Raw genomic sequence first — 22,541 nt, 5'->3', positions numbered from 1 at the left:
GCGCGAGGAAGAGGAAGAAGAGGAGGAGAAGGAGGAAAAAGAGGAGGAGGAGGAAAAAGAGGAGGAGGAAGAGAAGGAGGAGGAAGAAGAGTAAGAGGAGGAAGAAGAAGAGGAGGAGGAGGAAGAAGAAGAGGAGGAGGAGGAGGAAAAAGAGGAGGAGGAAGAGGAAGAAGAAGGGGGAGAGGAGGAGGAGGAACAAGAGGAGGAGGAAGAAGAGGGAGAGGAGGAGGAGGAGGCATGCGTCGGCCAGGCGCCCGCCATCCCCGGCGGCCAAAGCTCCAGCATCAGCCGCAGCGACCCCAGCCCGGCTCCCCTTGATCTTCGCGATCGCCAGCCAGCCAGCCCGGCTCTCTCTCGCTCGCTCTCTCGCTCTCTCCCCCTACACATCGCTTTCCCGCCCCGGTTGCCAAGGATATTTCCTGCTTCCCCATCAACGCAAAAAGAGGAAGGGAAAAAAGAAGAGAGGAGAGAGAAAGAGAGAGAGAGAAAAACTCCACCGCGGTTGCTTTTGCTGCTTTGCACCGCTTCCCTGGTTGCTTTCGGTTTTTTTTGCAACGCTCCCTCTCCCGGTTGCAAAGTGTGAGATTCCGTGTGTGTGTGTGTGTGTGTGTGTTTTTGCCCCACCGCCGGCCGGGGGTGGGGCCGGGGGTGGGTGGGGGCATCATGGCTGGCCAGGGCGAGCGATCGGCCGCTTGAAGGAAAGCCGTTGGCCCGGCGGCTGCAGTGGGCTCCCTTCCCGGGTGAAGCAGTAGCAGGAGGAGGAGGAGGAGGAGGAGAAGCGGCGGAGCAGCAGCGGCAGCAGCAGGAGGAGTAGCAGCAGCAGCAGCCCGGCGGGGCGCTGCGGAGAATGGCCAAGTGAGAGAGCGTCCGCGGGGGCAACCGCCGAAGGGATCGAACCCGGCGTCCGGCTGGGAAAGAAGGAAGGAAGGAAAGAAGGAAGGAAGGAAAGAAGGAAGCATCGGGTCGATCTCCGGGCGAGGATACCTGTTCTACCTCTTTTCCTCCACACGCCCCTTTTGCTATCTTTTTTTTGGGGGGTCGTGCCTCTTTCTGCCCACCGTCACCTGCTGGCGGTTTCCTGCAAAAGGTGTTTGGCGAACAGCTCGGAGGAGGAATAAGCGCCGCTTTCCTTGGCCAAGCGGGGGACGCCGGGTGGCGAGCTACGGAGCCGGCTGGAGCAGAGAGGTAAAAATATAAAATAAAAAAATCCCAATTATATATATATATATAGATAGATAGATAGATCGGGTTGGCTTGGCTGCCTTGAAGAAATGCGTTTAAAAGGCTTGTAGGTCTCTCTCTCTCTCCCTCTGTGTGTGTGTTTGACACACGCAGGCACAGAGCGGGCGAGAGGGAGTGCACAGGAGCTTGCCACAAACTGCGTGTGTGTGTGTGTGTGTATGTTACACACACACACACGCACTCTGACTACACACACGCGCGCGCGCGCACCCACACCCGAGACACCATCTGCAGTGTCAATGCGGCGCCTGGGTTGAGCCAAGGTGTGTGTGTGTGTGTGTGTGTATGGGGGGAAGGCAGGAAGGGGGAGTAGTACCTCCTACCTTTTGCAGGTAAGCGCGAGCCCCGCCGCCTTTTCCCTCCCGCCGCCTCCTCCCCGCAGGTGTGGAGTAGCTGGCATGCACCTGCCCTGATTTTTTTGGGGGAGGGAGGGGGTTTGGGGAGGGGCGCGGCAGGAGAGGAGTGGGGAAGGGAGAAGTGGGGAGGGGGAAAGAGAGACTCCAAATTCCGGGATTTTGGGGGGGCAGGTGATAGAAAGTGTATATTTTTGCTCCTTTTAAGTGTCCCGGCTGGGGTGAGTCTTGTTGGAGCGGGCTGAAAGCAACTTAAAAATAAATAAAATAAAATAAAGTCGAGTTTTGGGCAGGGGGGGGCGCGGGGCTGGGGTGGTAGACCGGGCTCTGCTGGGAGAAAGCCCCGTTCCGCCTGGAGGTGATGCTCCTTTTCTCCGACCGAGGCATTCAAATCCATCGGGGTTGAGTTGGGGGAGAATGGGAGAAACCTACGAATGAGCAAAAAAAAAAGATTAAAAAAAAATACAAAATCAATGACTCCGCTGGTGTGTGTGTGTGTGTGTAATGGACATGTGTGTCTGGGTGTGCGCTGTGCCCGCGCGCGTGTGTGTGTGTGTGTGTGTGTGTGTGTGTGTGTGTGTGTGTGCAAGACCCAACTGCAACGGCTCGGTTCTCTCTTTGCCGTTCTTGACTTCCGCAGGACTTCTCCCTCCCCGAGCTGTTAATACACGTTCTGCTTAAAACACACACACACACACACACACACACACACACACACACACACACACACGTACATACACCCGCTACCCGCGCGCACAGGCGCGCGCGCTGCCCGTCTGCCTGGCTAAGCGAAGGGCGAATGCCACGGAGGAGTCCTCTGGTTGGCAGGCGCGGGAGGGTTTTCGGGGAGACGGCCGAGAGATGAAGTACCGGAGGGCGAAGCGTTGGGCTCCGGTTGGCATGGAGAAGGGTGAGCAATTGTCTTTTGGATGAGGGTTTTTTTTTTTTTGGGAAAAAAGAGATTGGCACGCTTTGGGCTCTCTTTCTCGTGGGCAGCAAGGAGAGCCTTCCCTTCCCTTCCTATCTTCTTCCCTTCCCTTCCTATCTTCTTCCCTTCCCTTCCCTTCCCTTCCCTCCCTTCCCTTCCCTTCCTTTCCTATCTTCTTCCCTTCCCTTCCCTTCCCATCTTCTTCCCTTCCCTTCCTTTCCTATCTTTTTCCCTTCCCATCTTCTTCCCTTCCCTTCCCTTCCTATCTTCTTCCCTTCCCTTCCTATCTTCTTCCCTTCCCTTCCCTTCCCTCCCTTCCCTTCCCTTCCTTTCCTATCTTCTTCCCTTCCCTTCCCTTCCCTTCCCATCTTCTTCCCTTCCCTTCCCTTCCTATCTTCTTCCCTTCCCTTCCTTCCCTTCCCTTCCCTTTCCTTTTCCTTTTCCTTTTCTTTTTCTCTCCTCTCCCCTCTCCTTTCCTTTTCCTTCCCTTCCCTCTCCTTCCCTCCCTTTCCTTTCCTTTCCTTTCCTTTCCTTTCCTTTCCTTTTCCTTTTCCTTTTCCTTTTCCTTTTCCTTTTCCTTTCCTTTCCTTTCCCCTCCCCTCCCCTCCCCTCTCCTCTCCTCTCCCCTCTCCTTTCCTTTTCCTTCCCTTCCCTTTCCTTCCCTTCCTCTCCTTTTCTCTCCTTTCCTTTCCCCCATTTTTCCTCTTTCTTCTTGTTCCTTCCCTTTCCCTTCCTTTCTTTCCTCTCCTTTTCCTCTCCTTTCCCCCATTCTTCCTCTGTCTCCTTGTTCCTTCCCTCCTTCCTCCCTTCTCCCTCCGTTTCCATTCTTTCTCTCTTTTCCTTTTCCTTTCCTCTTTCCTTTCCCCTTCCCTTCTCTTTCTCTCCCTTCCCTTCCTCTTTTTTCCTTCTTCCTTTCCTCCTCCCTCCCTCCCTCCTCCTCTCCTTCCTCTTCCTCTTCCTCTCCCCTCCCCTCTCCTTTCCTTTCTTCTCTTTCCCCCTTCTCTTCTCTTCCTTTCCCTCTTTCCTTTTTCCTGTCCTTTCCTTCTCCAGCTGGTGACAAAGCGAAGGTGGTTTTTACACCCAATGCTTCCCATGGGATTACTCTTCTTAATCCTAAAGCAAAGGCAGAATCTACCCTTACCCATTCCAAAAACCAGCTTGACCAATCCTCCCCCAAAATTTGAAGTTTGCAAAGAAGCTCCCTTCCTTTCCTATCTTCTTCCCTTCCCTTCCCTTCCCTTCCCTTCCCATCTTCTTCCCTTCCCTTCCCTTCCTATCTTCTTCCCTTCCCTTCCTTCCCTTCCCTTCCCTTTCCTTTTCCTTTTCCTTTTCTTTTTCTCTCCTCTCCCCTCTCCTTTCCTTTTCCTTCCCTTCCCTCTCCTTCCCTCCCTTTCCTTTCCTTTCCTTTCCTTTCCTTTCCTTTCCTTTTCCTTTTCCTTTTCCTTTTCCTTTTCCTTTTCCTTTCCTTTCCCCTCCCCTCCCCTCTCCTCTCCTCTCCTCTCCCCTCTCCTTTCCTTTTCCTTCCCTTCCCTTTCCTTCCCTTCCTCTCCTTTTCTCTCCTAGCTAGGTCTGAGCCTACCCCCCCTCCTCCCTCCCCCCTTTCACCCCCCTGCAAAGACCCCCCGTTTTCCTTTTTCCTACCTATCCAAGCCCCAACCCAACGACTGTGGGGATGATGTATCTGATAGCCTGGTTCTCCCATCTGAAGATCAAGTTTATTTCTGAAATGTGCCATAGCACTCAAGAGAATGTACAGAGTGCATTTCCCTCTCTGGTAACTGTGGGATGGATGGGGAAGGTGCCAAATCCGGGGAGGTAGGTTTTTTGTGTTTTTTTTTTTGAACAGCTTTGGATGACTTCTCTCTTTTTTTTCTCTCTTTCTCTTCCAATCTCCAAACTGGAAAATCTCCTTTGGTGGAGCTTGTATTTTTTTTTGCTTAGCGTAGCCACAATGCATAGCTTGTTGTATAGCCACAGTGCAAACTGTTGGTTGTCTGCTGCCTCTGCAGAACTCCTGTGGGGCTCTTAGCTCTTAGGGTTCAGAAACTGGGGAATGGGGAAGAATTGCAAGCCCTCCTCCTCCTCCTCCTCCTCCTCCTCCTCCTCCTCCTCCCCTGTGCCAATCCTTAAAAAGCAAATCTCTTTCGCGCCCATTTCACAGATGGGAAAGTGCAAAGCAGAAGGGTGAAAGGGAGAAACCAGATCTTGCACTTCGTGTTCTTTTTGGAACAATTAACCCTCCAAGATAATTAATTAGCTGAGATCGGTCCAGAGTGGAACTCCAGCTGGGAGATCACAGTCAATTCTCTTCCCCTCCCATGTCAGAGAAAAACTCTGGGTGCCTTTGAGCCAATTATTCTCCCTCTCTCTCCCTCCCTCCCTCCCCTCTTCCCCTCTCCCTCTCTCTCCCTCCCTCACCCTCTCCTCTCCTCTCCCTCCCTCCCTCCTTCTCCCTCCTCTTTCTGGGAACTATAAAACCAACAAATAAAACAAACCTTTTTTGTGTGTTTATGGAGGGGCAAAAGGGAATCGAAATGCTAGGAAGCATCCCCAACCGCTGGCTGCGGGATGGAGAAGGTGTGTTTTCCCACACACCTTAGGGACTAGCGGCTCCTTCTTTGCGGCTCCTCTGAAGCTGTACCCTCTCCAGTCTTGTCTCTCATTGCTTTATGCCCTGTGGTTTTTTTGGTGTGTGTGTGTGTGTGTGGTTTGAGGCGGCTTCTTAGCTGCCATCAACACAAGCAAGCGGCATTTGGTGGGCAGTGAGTAAAGATGCTTCGGGATGGACAACGTGTTTTGAATTCTGGGAGAGAATCCTTGAAAAGAGAAACTGCATGCGATTTTACCTCCCCAACTCCTTGCAGGAATTGAGGATTAAGGGGTTAAAGCCACAGACCTGGTACACAGGGAGCAGAGGTGTGATGAGGAAGGAAAAGATGGAATTCCTCCAGGATTATTTATCTCCAGAATTAAAAAGAAGAAGAAGAAAAATTAGCGTTGGAACAAGCTAACGGGTTTCCCCCTGGAGAACTGATGACTTACTCAGTGGATAGAGACCGCTTGCATGCTTTTCTTACTGAAAGGAATATCGCCTCTCGAGTTATAGTTACACCTTCCTAATTCTGATGCTCCAGGAGTTTGCAAGGAAAGGACAAGGGTGTTGAGAGAGACCTTAGCTTAGAGCATGCAAACAGATCTTGTTTCTTCTCTTCTCTTCTCTTCTCTTCTCTTCTCTTCTCTTCTCTTCTCCTCTCCTCTCCTCTCCTCTCCTCTCCTCTCCTCTCCTCTCCTCTCCTCTCCTCTTTTTTGAGAGTGGGTCAAAAACAACGTGATTAACTTCAGTAGTGCGGCTGGCATTAACAATACACAAGCTGGTGGGAGACTTTGCTTTAGGAAGGATGATGGGATTGGCGTGGAGCTGTGAGTTTGCAGGCCCAGCCAATAAAAAGGGGCTCAGATTTGAAGTCCTGTGACTATGAAATGGGAAGGTGTAAAAAAGATGTTGAGACTCTAGAAAAAGTACAGAGAAGAGCAACCAGGATGATGAGGGGACTGGAGACTCAAACATACGAAGAAGAACGGTTGCAGGAACTGGGCCTGGCTGGTCTAGTGAAGAGAAGGACCAGGGGAGACAGGAGAGCAGTCTTCCAATATTTGAGGGGCTGCCCCAGAGAGGAGGAAAGGGTCAAGCTATTCTCCAAAGCACCTGAGGGCAGGACAAGAAGCAATGGATGGAAACTAATCAAGGAGAAAAGCAACTTAGAACTAGGGAAGAATTTCCTGACAGTGGGAGGAATTAACCAACAGAACAACTTGCCTCTAGAAGTTTTAAATGCTCCAACACTAGAAGTTTTTAAGAAGAGATTGGATAGCCATTTGTCTGAAGTGGTGTAGGGTTTCCCGCCTAAGCAGGGGGTTAGATTAGAAGACCTCCCAAGGTCCCTTCCAACTCTGTTTTTCTAAGGTTTAAAGCCTTCGCTGGACCTTACAAGTGAAATCAACAGGAGTTTCAAAGTTGAGTTTGGAATATTCTGGCCCGCGCGAAGAGAAATAAGTAAGTTTGTTCTGTTGGGTGTATATGGTTCTGTTTAAAAGCCGATATATTTCACAGGTTTTTTTAAAGATAGAATTGGAATTAAAACAGGATGATTTATCTCAGGGACATTTGGGGCCAGTTAGGAGGAGATATATCAGTAAATAAAATCTGTTTACAGGGTTGTCCTTCGTCCTTGTTGATGCACTGAGATGAGGCAACTGCGAACTGGAGAGAATTTTAAACAGGTTTAATTTCCTTCCCCCACTCGTCAAATGTTTTAAGGGTAAGGAGGAAACCAGGCCTGGTAAAATCAGCTGTGCTTTAAATGCAGAAAGGGCCCCATTTCAACAGCTGGGGGTACAACACACAAGGCCCTAAGCAACAAACAGATAATCCTTGACTTGGAACCATTTCTGGAGTGACCGTTTGAAGTTACAACGAAGTGTAACTTGGAAAAAAAAGCGACTTGCAATTGGTCCTCCCACTTATCCCTGCGGTCATACGATCAAAATTTGGACTCTAGGTGTGTCCTTCTAACTGTTGCAGCATCTCGGGATCCTGTGATCTCCATTTGCAACGTCAATGGATTAGCTTAAGGCAGAGGTCTCCAAACTTGGCAACATTTAAGGCTTGTGGACTTCAACTCCCAGAATTCCCGAGCCAGGCATGAATTCTGGGAGTTGAAGTCCACAAGTCTTCAAGTTGCCAAGTTTGGGGAACCCCTGGCTTAAGGACTCTGTGATTCACTTAATGACTGGGATGGCTCACTTCACAGCCATGGCAGCAAAGGTTGTGGATGGATTCACTTAAGAACAGCCTCGCATTGCCAGATGTCCAGGAATGTCTGTATGTAAACACAAAAGCTTCAGGGCTCTTTGGGTGAGATTTAAAGGGGTGCCTTGAAGAGGCTGGGCAAGATTTTTCACTCCATGGCCCCTGCTTTCAAATTTCCCAAAATGCAAAAAAATGACCCTCCCTGGAAAAAGGGTTACGGGGTTACTGATGGTCCATGGTTTGTTTTTGGAACACCCCCTGGTTTTTTGAGGGGCTGATAGGATATTGACTCTTCAAATCTGGCTACTTTTAAGACATGTGGACTTCAATTCTGGGAGTTAAAGTGACCACGCTTGGAGATCCCTGGCCTAGGCTTAAAATAGGGTCAGCTGCATCTGAGCCAAACTAGGCCATTCCATGGGAGCCATGGGCAAGCTGTTTTACCCTGCATCTTCTGTGAATGCAGCCCTTGTGTTGAATTGAACCTGGGTTTGGCCTTCAATGTGTTGTGTGAATGCAGCCATCCAGGTTCCGTTGCTCTCTAGTTTTTGCTGAAGGTTAACTGAATTGAGTGGCTAAGGCACCAGGCTGGAAAGCAGGAGACTGTATATTCTAGTCCCATCTTAGATGTAAAAGGCAGTTGGGCCAATCACTTGGTGGCAGTGAATTCTAGTCCCACCTTAGGTATGAAAGCCAACTAGGTGACTTTGGGCCAATCACCAGGTGGCGGTGAATTCTAGTCCCATCTTATGCATGAAAGCTGACTTGGTGACTTTGGGCCAATCACCAGGAGATGAAAGCCAACTGGGTGACTTTGGGCCAATAACCAGGTGGCGGTGAATTCTAGTCCCATTTTAGGCATGAAAGCCAACTGGGTGACTTTGGGCCAATCACAAGGAGGCGGTGAATTCTAGTCCCATTTTAGGCATGAAAGCTGACTTGGTGACTTTGGGCCAATCACCAGGAGACTGGGAATTCTAGTCCCATCTTATGCATGAAAGCTAACTGGGTGACTTTGGGCCAATCACCAGGAGACTGGGAATTCGAGTCCCAGCTTAGACATGAAAGCGAACTGGGTGACTTTGGGCCAATAACCAGGTGGCGGTGAATTCTAGTCCCATTTTAGGCATGAAAGCCAACTGGGTGACTTTGGGCCAATCACCAGGTGGCGGTGAATTCTAGTCCCATTTTAGGCATGAAAGCCAACTGGGTGACTTTGGGCCAATCACCAGGTGGCGGTGAATTCTAGTCCCATTTTAGGCTTGAAAGCAACTGGGTGACTTTGGGCCAATCACCAGGTGGCGGTGAATTCTAGTCCCATTTTAGGCATGAAAGCCAACTGGGTGACTTTGGGCCAATCACCAGGAGACTGGGAATTCTAGTCCCAGCTTAGACATGACAGCGAACTGGGTGACTTTGGGCCAATCACCAGGTGGCGGTGAGTTCTAGTCCCATTTTAGGCATGAAAGCCAACTGGGTGACTTTGGGTCAATCACCAGGAGACTGGGAATTCTAGTCCCAGCTTAGACATGACAGCCATCTGGGTGACTTTGGGCCAATCACCAGGTGGCGGTGAGTTCTAGTCCTGCCTTACTCATGAAAGTCAACTGGGTGACTTTGGGCCAATCCTCCTCACTCAAGCTCAGTCTATCTCACGGAGCGGTTCTTTTGGAGAAAAGAGGAGGAAGGAATATTAGGTATGCTCACTGCCTTTGAATTATTTGTAAAAATATAAAGGCAGGATGCAAATTCAATAAGCAAGCGTGAATGTTCAGAGAAGGATCTTTGTGCCAAGGCGCCACCTATCAAGATGCCAGCTCCCTCACTGCTGAGTATGTACCCTGTGCAAGCAAAGAGCACAGGGCCAGTCAGTTAATTAATTTATTCAGTGAATGGCAGGGCTAAATATCTATAGAGATTCTCAGTCCTCCAGGTCATGGTTGTCCCAAAAGTGGTTTTTCAAGAGGCAGCTGGACTTTTTTTTTTCTTTTAGGATGTTTCCCTTCTCCTCCCAGAAGCTTCTTCAGCTCTGACTGGATGGTGAGGACTGGCAGTCAGAGCTGAAGATGCTTCTGGGAGGAGAAGGAAAACGTCTTCCAAGAAGAACCAGAAAATCCAGTTGCCTCTTTAAAAAAAAGACCTCTGGGAGTCCTTTTAACAGTTCCATGAAGGCTCCACACCTATTTGCACCACTCAGGTGTGACCCTGAGGACACAGGTAAACCTCCAGGTGGCCTCAATGAGCCTCTAAAAGGATGCAAATGACCAGCTGTTTGCAAGGAATATCAATCCTTCCGTTCCCCACCGTCCAAGTCAGAGCTGAAGAAGCTTCTTGGACGAGAAGCGAAACGTCTTCCAAGAAAAAAACCAGAAAGTCCAGTTGCCTCTTGAAAAAAAAAAGCACCTTTGGGACAATGGCAGGGCTAGTTAATACAGGTAGTCCTCGACTTACAACGGTTCATTTAGTGACGGTTCAAAGTTACAACGGCACTGAAAAAAAAGTGACTTATGTTTTTCACACTTAAGGCATCCTGGTGGTCATGTGATTTATATGCAGACACTTGGCAACTGACTCATATTTATGGCAGTTGCAGTGACCCAGGAGTCACACGATCCCCTTTTGTGACCTTTTGACACGCCAAGTCAGCGAGGAAGCCCGATTCACTTAACAACCGGGCGACTAACGTAGCAACTGCAGTGATTCACTTAAGACCTGCGGCATTTGTCTGAAAGGATATAGGGGCTTGTGCTTGAGCAGGGGGTTGGGCTAGAAGACCTCCGGGGTCCCCTCCAACTCTTTATTATTTAGGTTCCATGTTCAGGAAAAGTCATAAAAATGGGGCCCAAGCTCACTTAACCGACGTTTCACTTAGCAACAGGAGTTTTGGGCCTGGTTGTGGTTGTAAGTCGAGGACTACCGGTAAGAGCAGAGAACTCTGGAACTGGGTATGTCTAGTCTGATGAAAAGAAGGACCAGTGGAGACATGGTAGCAGTGCTCCAATATCTCAGGGGCTGCCCCAAAGAAGAGGGAGTCAAGCTATTCTCCAGAGCCCCTGAGGGCAGGACAGGAAGCAACAGGTGGAAACTAATCAAGGAGAGAAGCAACTTAGAAGTCAGGAGAAATTTCCTGACATTGGGAACAATTAATCAATGGAACAACTTGCCACCAGAAGTTGTGAATGCTCCAACGCTGGAAGTTTTTAAAAAGATGTTGGACAGCCATTTGTCTAAGTGGTGTAGGGTTACCTGCTTGAGCAGGGGGCTGGACTAGAAGACCTCCCAAGGTCCCTCCCAAATCTTGTTTTCTATTCTATTCTGTTCTGTTCTATTCTCTTCTATTTTCTATTCTCTATTATTCTATTCTATTTTCCAATCTCTTCTTTTCTATTTTCTATATTATTCTATTCTGTTTTCTGTTTTCTGTTTTCTGTTTTCTGTTTTCTGTTTTCTATTCTATTCTATTCTATTCCATTCTATTCCATTCCATTTTATTCTTATTCTATTCTCCATTCCATATTCTATTCTGTTCTATTCTATTCTATTCTATTCTATTCTATTCTATTCCATTCCATTCCATTCCATTCCATTCCATTCCATTCTTATTCTATTCTCCATTCCATATTCTATTCTATTCTATTCTATTCTATTCTATTCTATTCTATTCTATTCTATTCTAATTTCATTCTCTATTCTATTCTATTCTATTCTATTCTATTCTATTCTATTCTATTCTATTCCATTCCATTCCATTCCATTCCATTCCATCCCATCCCATCCTATCCTATCCTATTCTATTCTATTCTATTCTATTCTATTCTATTCTATTCCATTCCATTCCATTCCATTTTATTCTTATTCTATTCTCCATTCCATATTCTATTCTATTCTATTCTATTCTGTTCTATTCTGTTCTGTTCTGTTCTATTCTGTTCTATTCTATTCTATTCTGATTTCATTCTCTATTCTATTCTATTCTATTCCATTCCATTCCATTCTTATTCTTATTCTTATTCTATTCTCTATTCTCTATTCCATATTCTATTCTATTCTATTCTATTCTATTCTATTCTATTCTATTCTATTCTATTCTATTCTGATTTCATTCTCTATTCTATTCTATTCTATTCTATTCTATTCTATTCTATTCTGATTTCATTCTCTATTCTATTCTATTCTATTCTATTCTGATTTCATTCTCTATTCTATTCTATTCTATTCTATTCTGATTTCATTCTCTATTCTATTCTATTCTATTCTATTCTATTCTATTCTATTCTATTCCATTCCATTCCATTCCATTCCATTCCATTCCATTCCATTCTATTCTATTCTACTTCTATTCTATTCTAATTCTATTCTCTTCTTTTTCTATTGTAATTCTATTCTATTCTATTCTTATTCTATTTCAGATCACAGTCTGTGTGCCCGGCTCGGAGGGAGGGCAAACGTGTTTGTGTCGGAGTTAAGCTTCAAGCGAAACTGACTGTTGATATTCTGCTTTTTCATTTCTCCCCCTCCCAGGCATATGGTCCTGAATTATGTAGACAGGAGAAAGTGATCTAAAGGGAGAAGAGCACATGCTTTTGATAGAAATGTCATGCTTCAACGGGAGCGAATCAGTTCCTTCCAGATAAACAAACCGAAAGGCCCGTTAAGCTTTCTCCCCTGTTAACTCTGATTTGGAGAGATTTGAAAAGGAGGGTCCTTCGGTTTGGGTTTGTGGGTCAGGGAGGGTTGTGGAATGATTTGCACCAGCCTCCCCTGCCTGTCTGCCTTTCTCTTCCTTCCTTCCTTCCTTCTGTCAACTTCCTTCCTTCCCTCCCCTTCCTTCCTTTTCCTTCCTTCCTTCCTTCCTTCCTTCCTTCCTTCCTTCCTTCCTTCCTTCCTTCCTTCCTTCCTTCCTCTTCTTTCTTTCCTTCCTTCTCTCAACTTCCTTCTCTCTCCTTCCTTCCTTCCTTCCCTCCTTCCCTCCTTCCTTCTCTCACCTTCCTTCTCTCATCTTCTTCCCTTCCTTCCTTCCTTCTTCCTTCCTTCCTTCCCTTCCTTCCTTCCTTCCTTCCTTCCTTCCTTCCTTCCTCTTCTTTCTTTCCTTCCTTCTCTCAACTTCCTTCTCTCTCCTTCCTTCCTTCCTTCCCTCCTTCCCTCCCTTCCTTCTCTCACCTTCCTTCTCTCATCTTCTTCCCCTTCCTTCCTTCCTTCCTTCCTTCCTTCCTTCCTTCCTTCCTTCCTTCCTTCCTTCCTTCCTTCCTTCCTTCCTCTTCCTTCTTTCCTTCCTTCTCTCAACTTCCTTCTCTCTCCTTCCTTCCTTCCTTCCCTCCTTCCCTCCCTTCCTTCTCTCACCTTCCTTCTCTCATCTTCTTCCCCTTCCTTCCTTCCTTCCTTCCTTCCTTCCTTCCTTCCTTCCTTCCTTCCTTCCTTCCTTCCTTCCTTCCTTCTTTCCCTCCCTCCCTCCCCTCCCTCCCTGCCTCCTTCCCTTAAAATACATAGATTAAAAGACAGTTTAATCCTTACTGAAACACCGTAAGCAGCATTTTGGTGCAGAAGCCAAAGCTTTCCAAGCCCCTGGGAGAACACAGGAGTTCATTAGCAGCCAAGCAATATTTTTTGTGGTTAAATACATGGGGTTAGGAAGAATTAAAGGGGGACCGCAGACCTCTTATAAAAATGCCAAAATTCCTGGAAAGACGGCTGTGTGATGGGCGGGGGAGCGTGGGCTTTCCCAGCATGGTTAGACTCTCTTTCTCTTCAGCTCCAGCCAGCTTGACTCCATGTCGGGGAGGATGGGAGTTGTAATCCCGAGAGGCTTGAAGGGTTGTAAGTTGGCATTGTTAAAGTCTGCAGAGTGGCCAATTTTACAGGCCTGTATAATTGATGCAAAGTCTGTTCCATGCGGGGCCAGATGAAGACCTGCGGAGGCCCTTAATTCTTACGTTTCTGAAATTTGGCAAATTTAAGATGTGCGGACTTCAACTCCCAGAATTCCCCAGCCAGCCTGCTGACATGGGGAATTCTGGGAGTGGGTCTTAAAAATTGCTGAGCTGGCTGGGCAGTTCTGGGACTTGTCCACATATCTTAAAAGTTGTTCAGCTGTCTGAGAAATTCTGGGAGTTGTAGTCCACGTATCTTAAAGTTGCTGAGCTGGCTGGGGAATTCTGGGAAATGAAGTCCACACTTCTTAAAAGTTGCCAAGGTTGGGAATCACTGTGCTACCCACAGTGGACACAGTTGAAGTCCACAAGTTTGGAAATACTGCCTAAACTATGAGAATATATGAATAGAATAGAATTCTTTATTGGCCAAGTGTGATTGGACACACAAGGAATTTGTGTCTGGGTGCAAATCAGTGTACATAAAAAAAAGATACATTCATCAATAGTCATTCATCAATAGTCAAGAATCATCAGGTGCAACACTTAATAATAGTCATAGGGTACAATAAGCAATCAAATCCTATTAGGAAACAGTCAATATAAATCATTAGGATACAAGCAACAAAGTTACAGTCATACAATCATAAGTGGGATAGGTACTAGGAAGGTAACAGATAACAGATAATCAGAGTTGGAAGGGACCTTGTAGGTCATCTAGTCCAACCCCCCGCCCAAGCGGGAGACCCTACACCATTTCTGACAAACGGCAGTCCAATCTCTTCTTGAAAGTCTCAAGTGATGGCGCTCCTACAACTTCCGAGGGCAAAGCTGTTCCAGAAGGATGAGAAGAATAATAGTAATACAGTCTTAGTAAATAGTTGGACAGGGTTGAGGGAATTATTTGTTTAGCAGAGTGATGGTGTTTGGGGAAAAAATTGTCCTTGGGTCTAGTTGTTCTGGTGTGCAGTGCTCTGTAGCGTCGTCTTGAGGGTGGGAGTTGAAACCGTTTATGTCCGGGATGTGAGGGGTCTGTAGATATTTTTACAGCCTTCTTTTGGACTCGTGCAGGATACAGGTCCTCGATGGAAGGCAGGAGACTGATATGGAGACTGATATCACCATGTAAACTCAACGCCTTGTGTCCTGACCTCACGGGCCAGCCTGGCAAGGGACGAACCCTTCCACTGTCACATCACAATGCACATTTTGTGGGTTGTCTCCATCTGTTTCCCACCTTCCCATATGTGGATGCTTATGGCTGCTCTGCACAGAGAAGGATGGAGACCTGGGGAAATAAAACTCCATATTTTGCCCCCAAAATATGGAGTTTCTGCAAATGGAGCATCAGGCTTGTGGGAGTCCCTGAACTTGGAAAGAGACCCCCAAAATACATAAACCATGCGAGATGGGTAGGGAAGTCCCCCCCCGTTTGAACAGAAGGTGTGAATGCCTGCAAAAAGCAAGCCCACTTTAATCCATTAATGAGGATCATGGGAGCTGCACAAGAAGGCTTAATTTATGGAGATTTTCCTGCGGAGAATTACAATAAAACTATTTTAAGCCTCTGACAAATTGAGAGACCTCTTCAGCTTGGGAGGCCCTGGAGATTGGGGCTTGTTTAGCTGATTTATTTATTTCCTGTCTTTGTTGTTTTTATAAATGAGGGGGCAAATGTTCTTGTGTCTAGTTGCTCTGGTGTGCAGGGCTCCATAGCGTCATTTTGAGGGAGGGAGATGAAACAGTTTATGTCCGGGATGTGAGGGGTCTCTAGATATTTTCACAGCCCTCTTTTTGACTCGTGCAGGCTACAGGTCCTCAACTGAAGGCAGGTGGGTAGTAATTGTTTTTTCTGCAGTTCTAATTATCCTCTGGAGTCTGTGTCTGTCCTGTTGGGTTGCAGAACCAAACCAGACAGTTTTAGAGGTGCAGATGACAGACTCAATCATTCCTCTTCGTGGCTAAAGTGGGACTAGAATTCACTGCCTCCTAGTGACTGGCCCAAAGTCATCCAGCCAGTTTTCATTCCTAAGGTGAGACTAGAACTCCCAGTCTCCTGGTGATTGACCCAAAGTCACCCAGCCGGCTCTCATGCTTGAAGGCTTAATTTGAACCGAGTCTGTGCATTTATAAGCGTATTACTGTCTAACCTCAAAAGTGTTACTTGTTCCCACCGCACATGGGAATGAGAAAGGACTGGTCTGCTGCATTTGAACCCAGATCCCAATGCAAAAATGCGAGGATCTTTTTCTTAATGGTATTTTTCATACTGGCTGTTTTGCATTTCTCCAGGTAGACTAGGCTGGGAGGGGTGAGGGAATGAAGCTTTGCATTGGACTTACCCCATCCTGCCTGAAGGATTCATTTCATAAAAATAGGATTTTTTTTTCTTCATGCTACTCGGTCCAGCTTTGTATCCCTTGGGGGCGTAAAACTGAAGATAGCACTTAAAAAGAAAAGTTACAGAAGAAGGAAGAGTTTTTAGCAAGGTCAGCTTTTCTTAAGCTTGCTGGCGTTCACCAATATTTCTCCTTTGTCACCGTGTCGGAAGAAATATCTATCTGGTTCAGTTCCAAGCCGGGAGGAAGACACTGGAAACATGGAGGCTGAATGGAAAGAGGGCTTAATGATGAAGCAGAACCACCAAGCCCATGGTTCCCTGCTGCAGCTGACCAAATGGAGTTGAGAGTGGAGGGTATTTATACCCTATCTTGGGCTTCCTTACACTTGAGCTTCCTGTTCCTATGCAAGAGCATATATTCTATTGGCTGTTGTCAGACTCCCATGGGGCCATGTAGGGGTCATAGATGGCTCTATAGGCAAAGTACAAGTCCTAGGAGTTTGTCTGAGCTAAGTTTGGTTGAAGTTTGGTCTGCTGATGCAATGATAAAGATAGTTGGGCAATTCCTATTGTGGCTGAGGGCTAATCCTACCTTTTGTTGGATCTTGGGTGAGGACGTTTGCTTATGAGTAGAGCTATCTATCTCTTTATCTCTTAAGTGCTGACATCTGCTGGGGGCTATTAAGGAAGGTGGGGGTTGCTTTCTCCTTTTAAAAAACATGTTTCCCCATTTCTCATCCAGGGAAATATAATATTCTGCCTTTTTAATATTTCTCAAAACATTTCATTCTAGGGTGGGTGCTAACTTTCTACAACTGTTTAAAGACAAGGCTAAAAAAGAGGTTTTTATTTCTGTCTGCAGGGGGGAATACAGATGGCACATGTTTTAGCTGCTGATTTTTTTCCTCCTTGAACCATGATATCTAGATAGTTAACTTCCCTCTTAAACAGTTGTTATGTCAAATTCCCTCATTTTTAAATCAACACTGTAGTTATTACTTAATAGTATTTTATTTATATCCCCTAGAATGTTTTGCATAATTTTATCTTTTTAATATTGTAAGCCTGCCCAGAGTTACCCTGTGGTGTGATGGGCAACCAAGACATTTAATCTATATCTATATATAAAAGCGAAATACCACTCATGCATCATCACAAAATCTCCAGAACCATAAAGCCTACAAATTTGAACTTTGGCACATATGTTTCTCTTGGCTTCTAGGTGCTCATTAAGAAAGGATTTTTCAAAATGACCATCAGAGCATTAGTATTTCATTATTTATTATTATTATTATTATTATTATTATTATTATTATTATTATTATTATTATTATTATTATTATTATTAACACGCTCTGATGCTAAGGAGTTCTACTCCCCCTCCCCACCTGAAAAGAAATCTATTCCAAATGCAAAACAGAAGCAGAGGAGAGGAGTTTCAGTTTCAGTTTCACAGCATCATGGCTTGAAGCTCCAAAGAAGGATGATCACATGCTCCAAGGTGAAGGAGAAGAGAAGGAAGGACAGGCCAGGACCATTTGGGAGTGGACTGCTGCCTTCAGAGATTGTGGGGGCTGGCCGCAACGATGAAGAGGTTCCCGAGGAGCCTGTGCCAAGTGCGCGTGTGTGCAGGATTACTCGTAGGAGAAAGCAGTTACAGCAGCACGGGCGACTCGGGAGTAAGCCTGCAAGGTAATGGCCCCTCTCTCAAGAGGATAAAAGCCAGGTTTGAAGAAGCACTCTTTGCAGAGAGCAAAGACGCTCTGAGACTCAGCCTCGTGCACATTATAGTTAGGATTTGAAAAGTCTTGTAAACTATTTCTTATCTGTAGGTTTTTAGCAGCCTTGAAAAACAACTTGGCAAAGTTCTTTCTTGTCAGAGTTGATTAGTTGGAAGCAGCTTTTTATCTGCGAAGAAACAAAATTCGTAGATGAAACCTTAAAAGGTGGGGCCTTTCTCTTGTGTTTGCTCTCTTGGGACCAGGTTGGGTGAGAACACTTGAAGGTTCGGCATTTCAGGAGACCTGAAGAACAAATCAAGGTGTCTGCCTGGAAATATGTTATCCCAAAGCTCTTCAGAAGTGATGGAAGCTTTCGAGGGAGTGGTCTCTCCTTGGAGACCCCAGATTTGAAACCCAACCCCCGGATAAGCAATGACCAAGTCTTGCCAACAGTTGGTGCAACACACCCATCTCAGATCTGGTTATCCACACCTATTCCAACTTGGTGCTGGAGGGTCATTCTTGCAAGTACAGGTACTGCTGGACTTACGGCCATAATTGAGCCCAAAATTTCTGCTGCTGAGCGAGACCGTCATTAAGTAAGATTTGGGCCCCCCTTTTTACGACTTCTCTGGGCACGGTAAAGTGAATCACAGCAGTTACGTTGGTAACTTTGTTGTTAAAGTGAACCTGGCTTCCCCATGGACTTTGTCAGCAGGCCACAAAATCATGTGGCCCCAGGTGACACTGCAACGGTCATAAATATGAGTCAGTTGGCAAATGCCTAAATTTTGCTCACGTTATCATAGGGATGCCGCAACAGTTGTGTGAAAAACAGCCATAAGTTGCGGAGACTGACTCTGAGGGAGAGAGGAACAGCCGACAGGGAGTGGAAGTGTGGCTCCAGAGGTTGTGGAGGAGGCTGGGGAAGGGCAGAGGCCGGCTGGGCAGTCAGAGGAGGACCCAGGCCCATCCCCTCTCCATCCTGGGACATGCAGAGGAGAGGATAAGGGAGAGAGGTGGTCTACTCAGGAGGAGAGGGCTTTGATCCTCTTTATGGGCTGCAGGTGTGACAACTGAATAAGAGTTTGGACCTGCGTACTGGCAAACGCTGGAAACAAAGCGTGTTTTATTTTGGTCTGAAGTTATCTTGGTTGGCGTCTTTCCAACAGACTGTGCCTTGTTATCTCCTTTGAATTTGGTAAATACTTCTCCTGGTCCGTTGTGGAAATTTCGTCATTGTAGTTTGTTTTTTTTAATTTCACCTCTATCTGCTCATTGAGTTCGGACTGTATTGCTTTCTTTTGAAAACTATTTTTGAGTAAGTTTTATCTCCAACTGAGTATTATTGAACAGTGGGGCCAAGTTGGAGGCGTTAAAGGACATTTATTGACGTTTTGGATTTTGTTACGTTTGTATCCCACCCTGGGTCATCCCAAGTTGCTTTTTCCAAGTGCCGTTGCAACTTGGGGTGGTCATTAAATGAACTGTCATAACTTGAGGACTTTGTATGGGAGTTGAAGTCCCCACCTCTAGAAAGCCAGCGCACCTGGAACTGTAATCCTCCATGAGCAAAAAAGAGTCTAGGTGCCAGTGGCATTGTGATAAATTGATAACCGTTTTCTGATAGGCTGCAACAGACACACCATTCTAAAGAACAGATGGCTCTAGTACAGTGATGGCGAACCTTTTTGTTGTGGTGTGCCGAAAGTGCACGAGTGCCGGCAACTACAATGCAGTGTGCCCCCCAGCATATGCACACACAACAAACCCCACCCTGCCCCCTTACATCCACTGCGCGTGCAGGCGCCTCTCAAAATACCAGAAATGCCCGTTTTCAGCCTCCGGAGGGCCTCTGGAGCATGGGGGAGGCCATTTTCGCCTTCCCGGGGGCTTGAGGGAAGCCTCTGGAGCAGGGGTGGGATTCTACCAGTTCGCACCTATTTGCTAGAACCGGTTGTTAACATTCTAAGCAGTTCAGAGAACCGGTTGCTAGAAGAAATTACTGGGCTAATCCTGTAAGGAAGGCAGGAAGGAAAGATTCTGGTATTGCTTACAGAAACTGCCTCTCCATTAACCCTTATTACATTCTTGGCAGGACTAGACTTCCTGTCTCGGGAACTTCTCTGGAGTTTTTTCCCCTCCTTTGCTGGTACTTTGCTCGTGTGGACTGACCATTCAAAGTTACAATGGCACTGAAAAAAGTGACTTATGACCATTTTTCACACTTACGACTGTTGCAGCCACCCCCACAGTCACGAGAGGCCAGGCGAGGAGATGCGCGCCTTGATGTGAGTGATATTGAGTTGGCCACACCCAGCCAAAAACATGACCACCAAGCCATGCCCACCCAGTCACATGACCACCAAGCCACACCCACCCCCTAAGCCACGCCCACAGAACCGGTTGTTAAAAATTTGAATCCCACCCCTGCTCTGGAGCCCCTGGAGGCCGTAAATGGACCCGTTTCGGCATTTTCCGAAAGGCCCATTTTTCGGCCTCCCGAGGCTGTAGAGGCTTCCCTTGAGTCTCTGGGAGGGCGAAAATGGGGCCCACATGGGCTGAAAATCAGCTGGAAGGCGCGCTTGTGCGGTGCAGGTAAATTTGGCTGGGGCTTGCACCCCCACACAAATGGCTGTGCATGCGCCCTGTGGCATGTGTGCCATAGATTCGCCATGACAGCTCTAGTAAGTGAGCCCAGTTGCAAGCCAAGCAGGGAAAGGGGCAACTTCCTTTGCAGCAGATGGGGAAGATTCTCCACCCTCTGCCCCCCCCCGAAATAAAGGGAACATCCGTTGGCTTATCCCGAAATGCAATTTGCAAAACGCAATTCGGGCTGTCTTTCCAAGAAATAATTCTTCCTCATTTGCTGAAACAGACTGGCCTAGCCAAGAATACATTTAAAAAATAAAAAATCTATTGTTCCTTGCTCCCTGGTTGGCAATGAATGGAAATTGAAGGGTAATATATCTGGAATTTATTTGCAGAAAACAATTCGGAAGCGTCGAGCAGAAGCATTGCTTGCTAGTTTCTGGCTGCCGTTGATGGTTTAATAATTTTCTCCCCTGTTTTGGGGGAATAACAGCTTCAAGGAAAACTCTGGAGACACGTCGTCAGAATAACAGTGTTGGAAGGGACCTTGGAGGTCTTCTAGTCCAACCCCTGCCGTCATAAATGTGAGTCAGTTGGCAAGTGTCTGAATCTTGATCATGTGACCATGGAGAAGTTGCAACGGCTGTAAGTGTGAAAAATGGTCATAAGTCACTTTTTTCAGTGCTGTTGTAACTTTGAACGGTCACTAAATGAACTGTCATAACCCGAGGACTACCTGTGTCTCCATGAGACTTTCAAGAAGAGATTGGACTGCCATTTGTCAGAAATGGTGTAAGGTTGTGATGGCAAACCTATGGCACGCGTACCACAGGTGGCACGCAGAGTCATTTGTGTCGGCATGCAAGCCACAGGCAAACTTATCTCACTGGGCATGCGCACGCCTCACAGCTGATTTTCAGCCAGTTTGAGGCCTTTTTCGGCCTCCCAGGGACTTGAGGAAAGCCTCTGCAGGCTTTGCAGGACGAATAATAGGCCCGTTTCGTCACTTCCTCTATTTCCGGAAATACCGGAAGTGACAAAACGGGCCTATTTTTGGCCTGCAAAGCTTGCAGAGGCTTTCCTCAAGCCTCTGAGAGGCCGAAAAAGGCCTCAAACGGGCTGAAAATCACCTGGGAAGCGCAGTGCAGGTAAGGGGGCGGTGGGGGAATTGCGCACGCATGTGCAGGGGGCGTGGGGAGGCACGCACATTGCCTTCTGGGTTCTGGCTTGCACGCACAATTTTTGGCACAGGAGCCCAAAAAGGTTAGCCTCCACTAGTGTAGGGTCTCCCGCTTGAGTGGGGGGGGGGTTGGACTTGATGACCTACAAGGTCCCTTCCAACTCTGATTATCTGTTATCTGGTCACGTGATCAAAAGTCAGAAGGTTGCCCACTGTCTCATATTTATGACGGTTGCAATGTCCTGGAGTCACGTGATCCCCTTTTGCGACTTTTGGACAAGCAAACTCAGTGAGGGAAGCCAGATTCACTTAACAACCGTGTGACTAACCCAACGGCTGCAGCGATTCGCTTAACAACCGTGCCAAGAAAGGTTGCAAATTGGGGCAAATCTCACTTCACGAGTGTCTCGCTTGTTAAGTGTTTCACTTAACAACGGTGGCAAGCGAGGAAGGGGGCAAAACGGGGCAAAACATCCCTTAACAAATGTCTCATTTAGCCACAGAAATTTGGGGCTCATTTTGGTCATAAGTCGAGGACTACCTATGTGAGTGTTTCTTTTACTTCCAAGAAAGAAATTTTGGTCTTCCTGCCTCCTTTTATTTTTCTTGCAAAAAAACAAAAGGGGGAAAGAATCTTGATTTAACTTGCTCCGTTCGCCTACCCTCCGAATCTCTCAGGGGGCTTCAGAGTTAAAAACTCTCAGACGTTTCATGTTTATGACTTGCTGTTACACTCCAGGAAAATCTCAGGAGACAGGATATATTTCACAAATTGGAAAAAAGGGAGGTTTTTTTTGTGGCAGGACACCAACATTCTGGCATTTCAGCCAACTATCTTATCTTTTACCTTACCTTATCTAATTTATATTGCTGCTTATTCCCCCATGGCGACTCAAGGCAGCTTACACAATGTAAAACCGTATTTAAAACAAAAACCAAAAATAAAATTTTGTCGTCCTTGTTGTTCAGATATAATGGCGTTTTTTTTTTTTGCCTGATTTTGGCTTGGGGTAGTGGGAAAAGCCCCTTTGTGGTTTATTTAACAAAACCAGGACGTTGTAAATCATGGTTTAGCTGAATGTGTGAATCTTGGTCTGTGGTTCAGAATGGTTTTTCCTGATTTACTGGACCAGTCGAATGGGAATGTTTTGGGATTATTTTGTGGGATATTTTATTTTTTGATTTGTTTGAGGTGATTATGAAGTACAGGCAGTCCTCAACTTATAACCACCTGTTGAGTGACTGTCTGAAGTTACAACAGCCCTGAAAAAGTGATATACAAACAGGTGGGGGGTTGGACTAGATGACCTAAAAGGTCCCTTGCAACTCTGTTATTCTATTCTGTTCTGTTCTGTTCTTGTACTTACAACAATTGCAGCATCCTGGGACTAAAAATTGGGTGCTTGGAAATCGGTATGTTTTATAACAGTCTCACTTAGCAACGGGAAATTTTGGGCTCAATTTGTGGTTGTAAATTGAGGTCTACCTGTAACTTTGAATGGTCATT

General features: G+C 46.6%; 1 protein-coding gene across 1 annotated transcript in view; it reads left to right on the top strand.

Moving 5' to 3' along the window:
* Positions 1–2,396: 2,396 nt before the first annotated feature.
* PLXNA4 (plexin A4) overlaps positions 2,397–22,541 on the top strand; it is a 557,017-nt gene continuing 536,872 nt past the window's right edge. The window contains exon 1 of the mRNA XM_087968909.1: positions 2,397–2,505. The gene's annotated coding sequence lies outside the window, so the exon portion shown is untranslated. The remainder of the gene's footprint in view (positions 2,506–22,541) is intronic.

This window comes from Notechis scutatus, chromosome 6 (assembly GCF_049901735.1).
Source record: "Notechis scutatus isolate UNSWTSFEM ecotype Mainland chromosome 6, rNotScu1.2, whole genome shotgun sequence".
Taxonomy (NCBI): domain Eukaryota; kingdom Metazoa; phylum Chordata; class Lepidosauria; order Squamata; family Elapidae; genus Notechis; species Notechis scutatus.
This window is presented reverse-complemented; position numbering and strand designations above follow the sequence as displayed.